Below are 12,952 nucleotides of genomic sequence, written 5' to 3'. Positions count from 1 at the left end.
TGAACTGGGCCATGAACTTTCGTGTAATATCGTGGAAATTGGCTATGGATCCGTTTGGGAGGGCGTTGAACCATTTGATCGCTGGCCCGGCGAGGGTTACCGGGAAGGCTCTGCATCGGACCGCGTCGGCTGCTCCTTCTAGGTTCATTCTGGCTTCAAAAGCCGTTAGATGTTCTTGGGGATCCTTAGTTCCATCGTACTTCATATCGGTAGGTTTGTCGAAGCCTTTGGGGAGTTTTGCTCTTAGGATTTTTTCTGTAAAGGGCGTAGCTCCCATTATTATATGGTCGTTTCTTGTGCGTTTGGTGTTTCGGTCCCTCCGATCTTCGTCTGAGTAGTGTTGATAACTCGGATCTCGAGAAGTGCTGCGGTTATGTTTCTTGTTGTATCGCCGTTCTGGCGATTTCTCGTGTCTGTGGTCGCGTGAGGAGCTGCGACCGTCTTTTCTGTCGTGTCGTCAGGTTGACGACCTACCGCGGCGGGATCTTGATCTGGAGGTTGCATGGCTCCCGTGTTCGTTGTTGTGTTTTTCTTTATTGGTTATCTTGCCTTCGAGTTCCTGAACCCAGAGGTAGAGATCCTGGATGATCTGCGCCGCTTTGTCCCTGGCTTTCTCAGGATGTCGTCGGTTCGTGACGTCGTGGTCGTTCGCGTTTTGGATAGTACTTGCTATTCTCGCTTGGTTTGTGACCTCTCGGTGCTCGGGGGTTGGGTTAATCGGTTGAGAGTCATCTTGGCTTGAGGGGGTTTCCTCCAGGACGTCCCCAATCGGGCCCAGCTGGCGCAGGGTCCCCACAGATGGCGCCAATGTACGAGATGTCTCTGGTACGGGTTGAAGGGTGGATCAGGAACCCGCGGGCAAGGCTGGAACCGGATTGCTTGACTGGAGCGATGGGGGGTGGTACCTACAAAGACACTCCGACGCTCAAGTCAGAATGGATCTAAGAGGTAGAAAGTGTGAGGAATGAGTGAATACCTGGAGGGACCTGGGTCCTCTTATTTATAGGTGATGGTGAATATCTTATCTTATCTTATTTGGCTAAGATAAGAGAGATATTTGGGTTTCAAAAGTTGGTTAGAGGTTTTGAAGGGCCGGTTTTTGGGCCTTCGGGTTGAAGCGGGTTGTCCCCGGGTAACCGGGTATGCGGGATCCGTGGGTCGGATCCGTAACAATTAGTATTCCTTTCGTGCTTCATTCACTTATACTTAATATACAATTATTAAGAAAAAAATGTTTAAGTGTATATCTATATATGACCATATATAAAATTAATACAAAGAATTTTATAATTTTAATATCCAATTCTTTTGAACTATATTTATCCTCTAACAAACCATTTTATAAAGTAAAGAGAAAAAGGATAAATAGGTCCCTGACTTTTTGTTCTTAGGACATTTTCGTCCCTAACTATTTAAAAATACTTTTAAATTTCTGACCTTCACAAAACTTGGACAGATGAGTCCCTCCATCCAATTGCCTCCGTCAGACCCAACGAAAAAATTTGACATGACTCCCGTTCAGATGACCTGGCGTGACGGGTTGACACGTAGACTGATGATTGAAAGGGTACTTTGAAAATTGGACAAATAAATCCCTGAACCTAAAAACTATGTCGTTTTGCCTTTTGGCTCTAATCCTTAAATTGATTCCGTTTCTTTGTAGAGGTTAGTGGTGAGGAGCTCTACCTGCATCAACCATGGTTATTAATGGAGCATCATCAACGTCAAGAAGAAGGCTTAGTAGAGTAAGAGAAGAAAATTCTACTTCAAGCTCAGTTCCTTGTGTTGTGTACGCCGGAGACCTGAAGGACGATGTCGCCCCGAGGTGCTTCTGTGAAGTTTATGCAATAATGTATATGTCAAGGACGATTAGCAACCCAAACAGAGTCTTCTTGGGTTGCCCATTCTATAAGGTAAGATAAAAAATTTGGGAATTTTGTTTTAAAATGGTTGTATATAGTACATAATTTTGAAAATTTTGACAGGGAAAGCAATCACATTGCAAATTTTTTGTTTGGGTCGATGAGCATCTTGATAGAATTGGAAGTAATGGTCGCATCTTTGATAAAAGACCTCTGTTTGAGAAAGAGGTTGAAGTTGTTGAAGAGGAAGATGAATTTGATCATAGGATAGCTGTTCTGGAAGAGAAGGTTACTACTTTAGAGAAGAAAAAAACCTATTAGCTTGTTGTATTGGTATAATTGTATGTGTTGTTTTTGTTGCTTTTTATGTATATAGTACCTGAGAAATGAATTCTAGAAATTAAAATAGAAAAATGGGTTGATCCAAATTTTTGTTGTGTATTCAAACATGCCATTTAGGCAATTTATGTATCCTATTATCTAAATGCAATTCAAGTTATGATATCAGTATGTTGTTGAAGTTATGTTGTCAATATCTAAAGAAACATTGAATGATTGAAGAAAGTATGCATAAAAGTTGTATACATAAACACATAACATAGATTAAAAGTTATATAAACATCTTTGTCACGGTCAAATTTTCTAAAAGTTGTCCAAAAAGAACATATCTCCTAAAGTGTATAGTATTATGAAGCTTAACATCACAAAAGTAAGTCTCAAATACCTAACAAGTTTGCTACGGTTTATAAAATCCTAAGAGCTTCTCCAAAAAAAAAAAAAAAAAAACAAGCCTCCCAAAAAAACATTGTTGCCACAGTCAAGTTTTCTAAATGCTATTACAAGACATAGTGGGATACTCAAGATGACATATTTCTTCACTTCTTTAGATTGATGGAAGGTGGATTAAGGATGAATTTGAACAGTCTTATTGTTGCTGTGCTTGCTGCTGCCAATGTCTCCTTGGTAGCTGTTATACTTAGTCCTGGCTTGACTTGAGATGGTTGTGAGCCAGGTGGAGCACCTTGAGGTTGAGGTTGTGGTGGTGTAGGCTGACTTGGGATGGGAGTGAACTCGGACAAAGTGGAGTAGGTGGTCTGAATATCTTCTGCTTGGACCTCATTTTTGAAATGTTTGGTTGAACTATTTGGTGGGTTGTGGATGGAACTTGAAGTGGAGGTCTAAATGGTGTCCTTCTAGTTACATGACTTGGCTTGACTTGGTCTGCCGCTGGAACTGGTGTTACAGGCCTTGGTGTTACTGCCACAGTCATAGAAGGAGTTGGATTCACAACACTTGAAACATAGTTGTCATATATAAGAAAGTATTCATGAAATTTAGGATAAATAACAGTTTAAAGGGTCAATATTTCACAATAATAGATAAAACTTACATCTAGAACGTGTTGCTGGCTATTGTTAATGTCATCCTGGCCAGTGGCGGAACCAGAAATTTCATAAGAGGGGGCTAATTAAATATAAATATAACAAAAAATTAACAAAATATGATTTGTAGCATATATATCAAAAAAGTAATTATATTATATAAAAGTCAATGTTCAACTACATACTTTAAGATTTTGATATTTTTAAACTTGCTCGACGTCTCACAGGTTGTTCAATAATATTTTGAACATTACTCAAAGAATCTGAAGCTGAATTTTGTTCATCATATATTCTCTCTTTTCTCTTGAAAAATGAGTGAATTGTTTTCATCTTTGACATTTTTAACTTAACTTGAACTATCTAACAAAAAAAAAAAACAAAAATAATTGCATATATATTATTTTCTTAAAAAAAATATTAAACCTATTGAGTAATAACAAATAATTTTAGAAACACAAATATATAATAACCAAAAATAAAGTTATTGATTTACCTGATTATTTTTTTGTTCCAAGCCTCACCAAAAAATAATTCTATTGAGTTTTGTCCTCACTTCAATCTTTGAACACTGTCCATTATAAAAAAAATAAATTAATTATTTTAAATAAATAATACTTGACATTGTTATTAACTTAAAAAAAATTGAAATATACCTCTTTGACTCTTTGTTGTGCATTCAATGGTTAATATTTTGCTGTTCACTTCTCTTCAATGGTTTTTCTTCATATGTCTTGTTTTAGTATGGAAGGAAAATTAGAATGAGAAGAGTAGAAGACCAAAAGTTTAGGAACCACTAAAAGAGAGAGAAAAGTGGCGCTAATGCCTCTGATGATTTGAAACAAATATTTAAAAAATGTACTAGGGTTACTTTAATTAATAGTATGGGCTTGGGCTAGTATAATAGAACCATTTTTATTAATTATTAGAATGGGCTATTTATTAACAAGAGCAACAATAATTCAAATATCTAATACATAGTGCCGTTTTTAGTTATTTTAATTTATAAAATTTTGTAATTTATATTTTTTTTAATATTATATATAAAAAAATTTAATATTATTAATTATTACTATTTACTATTTTTTTTTTTAATTTTGGGGGGGAACCATGGCCACCTTAGATCCCCCGTGGATCCACCACTGATCCTGGCTAGATAGAATCTGGCTAGATAGAGCACTTTGGGTGTTAGGAGGATCCTGTCCAATTATGTTGACCAATTAGAACCTTACTATATTAATTTTCTAACATTACACTAAACAAAGACATACATTATGCAACAAAACTAATTATCCAGATTATTATCTTAAATACAATACTTAAATTATCATTTGGTGCTGATTGTGATAGTGGAAGGATAACTATTGATTGACTTGTGCCACTTTTTTTGAACTTCTTGGTCTTAGGTTTTTAGTTGGAGTCAGATGGAACACCCTTGCATATCTTGTAATTATGTTCCTCTGCACCACATTTACTACAAGTTACCTTAAATGATCTCTTCAACTTGTTATCTTGTTGCATTAGTGGTTCAGCCAGATCTTTTTATCTGTTGTGTACTTTTGGCCTGCTTATTGGTCTCTTTATAATGGAAAGATCTGGTCTTAAATACTCAATTCTTATCTAAAATTCTTGACTTGGCACAGATTGAATACAATATGTATATATCTTATAGATTAACTCTATGCATAATCGTAGATGCACATATTTTTTTAGATGATCATGCTTTTTTTTATTACTGTTATTACATGAATATAAAGCATGCCTAAAATAAAACAACATCATACCCCAATTAACAATAAATTATATAATTAAAAAAAATTTAACAATTAATTAAAACTAACCAGTCAACTATCATTTGTTGCATAAACAGATTATTCACCTTTGTAATATAATAAACATTTGACCTAATAGCTGCATGACTAAAACTCAAAATGAATTTTATATATGTTCTCAAGATGGAAATACAATACACGCTCGTGATTATGATTTGTCCATACAATTACAAATGTCCATACTGATTATGAATTTTGATAACGTATACAAGATAAACATTTGACCTGGCTAAAACTAAAACTCAAAATGAACTTTGCTATTCGAATAACAATTAATTTAAATTAAACTAGTCTTTTAATTTTTAAATTGATTAAATTAGTCTTCTGGTTTAAAACTGTTAAGTTCTTCCGTCAGTTGATGAAGAGATGCATGCAACACATGAGTTATTAGGAGAAATGTTTATTTGAAAATTGTAAATTCTAAATTAATTAGATTTTATATACAAATGCATGCACAATAATAACCGTACCATTTTTAATTTTATGTGAGAATTTGGTTATTTTATAAAATTAGCCAAAAGGGCGATATTTTATTCACTCTAGAATTAATAGCAAGGCCTTTTACTATATTACATAATATATATCTTGAAAGATAAATAAAAAATAAATGTTGACGAGGATAATATAATATGATCCACTCTTCTTATTCATTCATATTTCAATAATGTTAGGGAACTAAGATGGTTTCAGCCAAATGTTTTTGAGTGAATCTAAAATTTTTATGTGAATGGTATTTATGCTAGATATTAGGATGTTTCTTTTTTTCGTAAATTGGATAGTTCTGAATCTGTTTTCTAATTTATCATGTTTTAGGTATTTGGAGAGGAAAAGAGGGTGAAGAGACGGAAGTTAATTGAATCAGTTTTCGTGATTCACGTTGCAATGATACTGAACGTATCTCCTCCTAATTTAAATGTGGTGAAACATTTAATAACCAATATTTTAAATCATAAATAAATAAAACTAATTACTATATTTATAATTAATTAAATTGTTCCATTCTTGATTGATTTGGAGTTAGTTTCATATACTTTTCCTTCACCTTTTTATCATATTAATACAGATAAATTAATCACTGTATCAAACCACACGCTTCTTTTTCCAGCAACTTGTTTCCCCTTTTATCGGAAAAATGGAAATACCTTTTTCTAAACTATAAAATCATTTGTATCTTTCTATTGACAACTATATATGCTGTGGTCACAATTGTGTTTGAAGTGTTTCATAATGCAATAAAATTCCTAACTTTGGCCAAAAAAAAAAAAATTCAGAATTTGATATTTACAATCACCACCTTTTTTAAAAAAAAAATATGAAATTTTAGTAAGATAAAGTATGTACAAATTTTATTCATGCTTCGAATTCAAAATAAAATTCATTTATGAGAAAATAGATTAGATAAAAAATCATGTAACGATGAAAAGATGAAATAATATTTATTCTCTCTAAAAAAATAAAATTCCTGTAATTTTCTCTAAATTGCACAACCTGTATCATTATTTCACCAACCCTATCATCGTTTTCTTGCCTCCAATCAACATCAAATATCATCCATTTCTCCTCAATGTATCAAATATTCTTTTTTCTGAAGCAATCAAATATTAAACCTTAAAAGAATTGATTCAGACAAAAAAAAAAAAAAGAAAAGTATAGAAGAAGCAAATAACGAACAAGTTAAGAGGCACTTAGAACTAATCAAGGAACCAAACTTTTCTATTTCTACAGTTTAGGGTTTATCGTTATTTTTTTAATAATATCTGCCATTAGTTTTTGTCTATATAAATTATTAATTACAGTATATCTTTAATTTATAAAATTAACGATTTAAAAGTTATTCTACAATTTTGTTTATTAAACGAAGAGATTAAGTTGCGGATACAGATCCCCTAATTCGATAACTCGGATCTATCTAAATGGCGGACCACCCAGACTGTGGTCCCTTTCGTTAATTTTGATTTCCCAAGTCAATAAATTTAGAAGCATTATTTCCACCAATTTCTTTTATTTTTTAGGGGAAAAAATAAACATATAATATCTAAAGAGAAAAAGAAAAACTTTAAAACGTGTTTTTAAATGATAACAGAATTTTTTTAAAGGAAAAACTAAAACGGTACTAATTAATTCTTATATTTTTATTTTATAATTAATATATATATATATATATATATATATATATATATATATATATATATATATTGATAAAAAAAATAAGGACAAAGAACGAAAAGATAGAAAAAAGACACAGATAAATTAAAAAAGGAATAAAAAAAGACACAGCAAAAACATAAAAAATAGATCTCATACTAGATTTTTAAAAATTATGTTCTTAGCAACCTATTAGGTCACATAAAGGGATTTTTCTACTAAACCTTTAAAAAATTTGCGCTTGACAACTTAGATCAGGTGATTAAAAATTGAAAGAATTACACTAAAAAATTACTTTATGTTGAATCCTTCAAATGTCTTCATGTAACAAGTGAAGCAAATAAGAAAAATATGCATATTATAGCACCCATAAAATTTATTCATCAAAAAATTGTATAAATTATCTCACAAAAAATATTTAAATAGATCCCTAACAGATTAGCCAAAAGATAAGATAATTTAAATCAAATTTAATCTTATTAGATTAAATTAAATTTATTTAAATTTAAAATTTTTAAAAATACTACTAAATAAATCAGAACTAAATCAAATCTTCTAACAAATCCTAACAATTTGACAAACTTAAAAAAGAGATTATATAAATTCAGAAATAATTATTAAATTTGTGTCTTCCACTGAACTTGAAAATACACTATTAAACCTCTTGCTGTCCTGACTTAGCACAATGAGCCTTATGAGTTGTTGTCTATTCAGCATTATTGTTTTTTAGACGAACTCTTGGTCTCATTGATGTATAAGACCAGCATAGTATAATCTTTATAGTATTTAGATCTTTAAACATGACAAGATTGCTGACGTCGGGATTTTTGCCAGTAAAGAATGTCATAAAAACAGTCGCGTTGTAGATATAGTCTCTAAACCGACAGAAATCCCCAAAAGAGCTAGACTTGTGACTATCATCATTAAGGGAATTTGCTTCTTGGATTATTCCGTCTGATTCTTCATAAATGACTTGTCTTGGAGATTGTACAGTATCCTCCTTAGCATCAACTGTAGCATCCTGGACGGAGTTTTCCTCAATTCTGGATTCCCATGGAAGTTCAGCATCTCCTAGATCTTCAACCAACTCTTCTTCTTGAACAAAGACAGCTTCTTCTAATTGTTCTAGTACAAATTCATTCTCTATCTTGTCCACTGGAGTTTCTGGCAATTCCTTCATGCTCTGTTCTTCATTGGGCTGTCCACATGGAGCTGTGGTTGATCCTTGTATATTTGAGCGCCTAGAAGCCCATTGAATCATTGCTTGCTCCAGTTGTTTAATGGTTGTTTGAAATTTAATTACTGTTTCCCTTAGGCGATCCTCTACTTCTTGGGTTGCTGGACTTGGACATGATACAAAGGAAAGTGGTGGTGATAGGCGATTTGATTGGTATCGGGGTAAGGAATGATCATATGGTGGCGAATGGTGAAGAGAAGCTTGTGAGTGTGGTGGTTCGGGGTTATATTGAAAGGATGATTTATATGCAAGGAGTGGGGCTTGTTGGTAGTTACAAGGTTGTCCACCATGTCTTTCAGCTGGGTATGCACTGTAGAATGGTCTTTGTCCAGGATATCTCGGAGGGTGTTGCTGCCAAAAGGGTTGATTAGATCCTCTTGGTTCCATCCATCCTTGATTGGTCTGACCTTGATGCACATTCCTGCTGTAACTTCTATTTCGTTTAACAATATTAGAACCGAACTCAAAGCGAGAGGGGTGAGAGTTCATAGTAGCAAATAAAGATAAAAAAGAAAAACAAAAATAAATAAACAAGCAAAAGAAAAATATTTACAATAACCAATAATAAGGCAAACGTTAGCAGTTCCCCGGCAACGGCGCCATTTTTGACGTCGGGATTTTTGCCAGTAAAGAATGTCATAAAAACAGTCGCGTTGTAGATATAGTCTCTAAACCGACAGAAATCCCTTCGTACAAACGTTTTGGTTGTCACAAGTAACAAACCCCTTTGAAATTGATAACCGAGTATTCAAACCTTGGGTCGTCTTCTCAAGGAACTGCGAGGAAGTATGTTCTTATTATTGGCTATAAAGGTTGTAATCGGGGTTTAGAAGATGAGAGGCAAGTAATTTAAATGACAGGTAAAGTAAATGGCAATTTAAAATAAATAAATACTATAAAACAGACTTTTGGCAAGGTAAGAGATGTTGGAGGTCCAACGTAGTTATCTCTCTCAACTATAATGAAAGTTGAATCTAAACTTCACTTGGTCAACCTTCACTAAGCAAAGGAGAGTCAAGGGACTAATTAAATTGACCTTTGAATCCTAATTATTTCCTAAGAAAAGGTTGGGATTACTTAAGTCCAGCTCAATTAGCAAGATAACGATTATCAATTATGTTGAGTTTAATAACTGTTGAGTTACCGAATTCTTAACCAGAACCAAAAGGGGAGAAAGTAAAATTGCTGGAATAATAAAAATATCCTTAGATGGGGAGCAATGGTAACTTAAATCAAAGAGAACAATCATAAACTGAAAATACCTTAATTATCATTAATTCAAATAACAGTCTGTAACATGGAATAATTCATAAATCAATTTATAATAATCAATTCAAATGTTGGAATGAATAAATAAAAGTAAAACTAAAATAAAAGAACATTAAACCTGGGATCCAGAGTTACTCTCAAAACAAGAAGAAATCCTAAATCCTAAAAGAGAGAGAGAAGATCTCCCTATCAACTAAATCTAAATCATTGAAAAGTAACAAAAATTGTGAGCTCTCCTTGAATGGGTGCATTCCCACACTTTATAACCTCTGGTCTATGCTGTCTGTACTTGGATTTGGGCCAAAAAGGGCTTCAGAATTCGCTGGGGCGTATTCTGTAATTTCTGGTGCGTGGCCTCTGTCACGCGTCCGCATGGGTCACGCGGTCGCGTCATTTGGAGCTTTTCCTTGCCACGCGGTCGCGTCAGTCATGCGACCGCGTCATGTGCGTTCTGCTTAAGGCGCGCGGTCGTGTCAGTCATGCGGCCGCGTCGCTGCTGATTCGTGCTTGGCACGCGATCGCGTCATCCATGCGATCGCGTGGATACCAGTTTCCTTAAAGCTCCGTTTTGCTTTCTCCTTCCATTTTTGTATGTTTCCTTTTCCGTCCTATAAGTCATTCTGCCTTAGAAAATCTGAAGCTACTCAACACACTTATCACAGCATCGAATGGAAATAAAGGTAATTAAATTAATTAATTTTAAAGCTTAGGAAACATGTTTTTCATTTACATCACATAATAAGGAAGGAAAAGTAAAATCATGTAATTAATGTGAATAAGTGGGTGAAGAATTGTATAAATCACTCAAATTAAGCACAAAAGAACTCATGAAATATGGGTTTATCAACCTCCCCACACTTAAACACTAGCATGTCCTCATGCTAAATCCAAGGTAAATAATTAAGGTTAAAGTGATGGAATGTCATGCAATGCAACCTAATTTAAATGCAACTACCTAAATGAATGATGCATCATGCAACTCTAATTCATTCATTCATATAGAAAGCTTACATGTAGTCAAGTTAATTCACATTCTCAAGGAGTCATGTATATATATGGCCAACCCTTAAATAATAAAGCATTTTAGCAAATGAGATGGGAAAGAAAACATTGTACAAACTTGCAAAACAATTAGTAAATTTGAGCACAGATATATGTTGATGAGTTATTGAACCCTCACTGGATTTTTGTGTTTTACTCTCTAGTCACTCAGTGTTTATTGGGTTTATTCACTATATTTTTCTTTTTATTCTTACTTTCTATAGCTTTGTTTTTCATCTAACCAATCAATAATTATAGAATATAGTCATACCAAAAAGTCATGAGGTCTTTAATTGAGGTTGTAATGGGGCCAAGGTAAAGGTAATGATTTATGTATAGGGTCAAGTGAGCTAATAAGTGAATCCTTAATTAGACTAAGACCTCACCTGACATACATATTTAGTAAAACAAAAATTTCTTTACCTATTTTCCCGTATTATCCCACTTATTGTTACATGCTCATGTTTTACTTTTTATTTTTATCCCATGTGCATTGTTTTTATTTTTCATTGGGGAATTTTTTTTGTATCCCCCCTTTTATTAAATGTTGAAAAGTAAAAAAAAATTATTTATCTATTTATTTATTTATTTTTAATGCACATGGTAATTGAATCACTTAGATTTTCTCATGAGCATGCTTCCCAAATTTATTTTTATTCCTTTTAACTTTTCTACCTTTTTGGTTCTATCATCCATGTTCCCAAAAGGTTTCCCACATTTAACTCTATTCATGATTTTCTATCTTAAGCTAACCAAGGATTCACTTGGGATTTTCTTTTGTTTTTCTGCTTAAGGCTAGTAATTTGGCTAAATAGAATAAAGGGGTTTTAAAAGGCTCAAGGGGGCTAACAAGGGTGATGTAAAAGGTAGGCTAATTTGGGGTGAGTGAGCTAAAATCAAATGATGGCCTCAATCATTCTCTTGGTATGTATCTATTCTATATTCTATAATTGGACATATAGATTAAAGCAAAGGAAAGAACATCAGAATAAAAAGAAATGTAACACACAGAAATGAAATTATGGTTTGAATGCAACCATACAATTTAAGCTCAAGACTCACAGGCTGTGTGTTCTCTAACTTAAGCATCATATATCATTTATATATTGTATGCAGGTTTAGTTAAAAATTCCCATTATTCTCATAAAAAAAATTATTTAGGGTGGCTTTTAAAGTTTTAATGTTCCTCCTTGATGAAATGTTGTCAGCTTAACTACATCATGTAATGCTATATACAAGTTTTGTGGATTTAAATCTGATATGTTCAATTTCCTAGCTTACTTCCTTTTTATATTTTTCAATTTTAAACTATACTATCTTATGCTAAAAAGGGTAAGCTATACTAATTAATCCACTAATAAATCAGAATTGTAAACTAAACTAAATAACTAAAATAAACTAAATGGCTAAAATATGAACTAAAGATGCAAAATGGAGAAAATAGAGTAAAAATACATAAAAGCAATGTATAAGTACTCAGAAAATAACAGTAAAAAGAAAAATATAGAAAAATATCCAAAATAAAAGAAAAAGTATGTAGTGGTTCACCAAAATAAACGCCAGAGATGGTGACCTCCCCACACTTAAAAGGAAGCATCGTCTTCGATGCTCAATCAAGCCGGGTGTGAAGGGGTGTCATCACTGAGAGGGATGGTAGCTGGAGTCTCAGTGGTGGTGGGGGCTGAGGGTCTGGCTGCTGTGGAGGAGGTGCTGACTGGATCGGGATCTCAAGATCCGCAGCCTCAATCTGATGTGGGACCGCTGCCTGTGGTGCGGCTGGTGCTGCCTCCTGGGGATGGGTCTCTGCCTCGGGCGCATCCGCCTCCTCCTCAGATGCCTCGGATGGTGTGTCGGGCTCGGAGGAGATGTCGCCGGATCGTATCATCAGCTTTAGGTGCTCATAGCGCCACTTGTTGCGATGCTCCATCTGGTCAAGTCGTCAGAACAAGCGGTGCACCAGATGATAGACGGGCTCTGTGGCAGGTGGAGGTGCAGTGGTGGTAGCAGGGGTAGGTGGTGCAGCAGTGGAGGAAGAGGGTCCAGCAGACTGTGGGGCTGACTCATCAGTAGCAGTGAATGGTGGTGGTCTGTGGCCAAGGGCTAAGAAGTTCCGGCTGTGCGGAATGATCTTCCTGCAATCCGCCGCTGGTGGTCTCACATCGGCATCCTCCCATGGCACATCAGCTC

The sequence above is a fragment of the Arachis ipaensis genome, chromosome B8 (assembly GCF_059453495.1).
Source record: "Arachis ipaensis isolate K30076 ecotype BB chromosome B8, ASM5945349v1, whole genome shotgun sequence".
NCBI lineage: Eukaryota > Viridiplantae > Streptophyta > Magnoliopsida > Fabales > Fabaceae > Arachis > Arachis ipaensis.
This window is presented reverse-complemented; position numbering follows the sequence as displayed.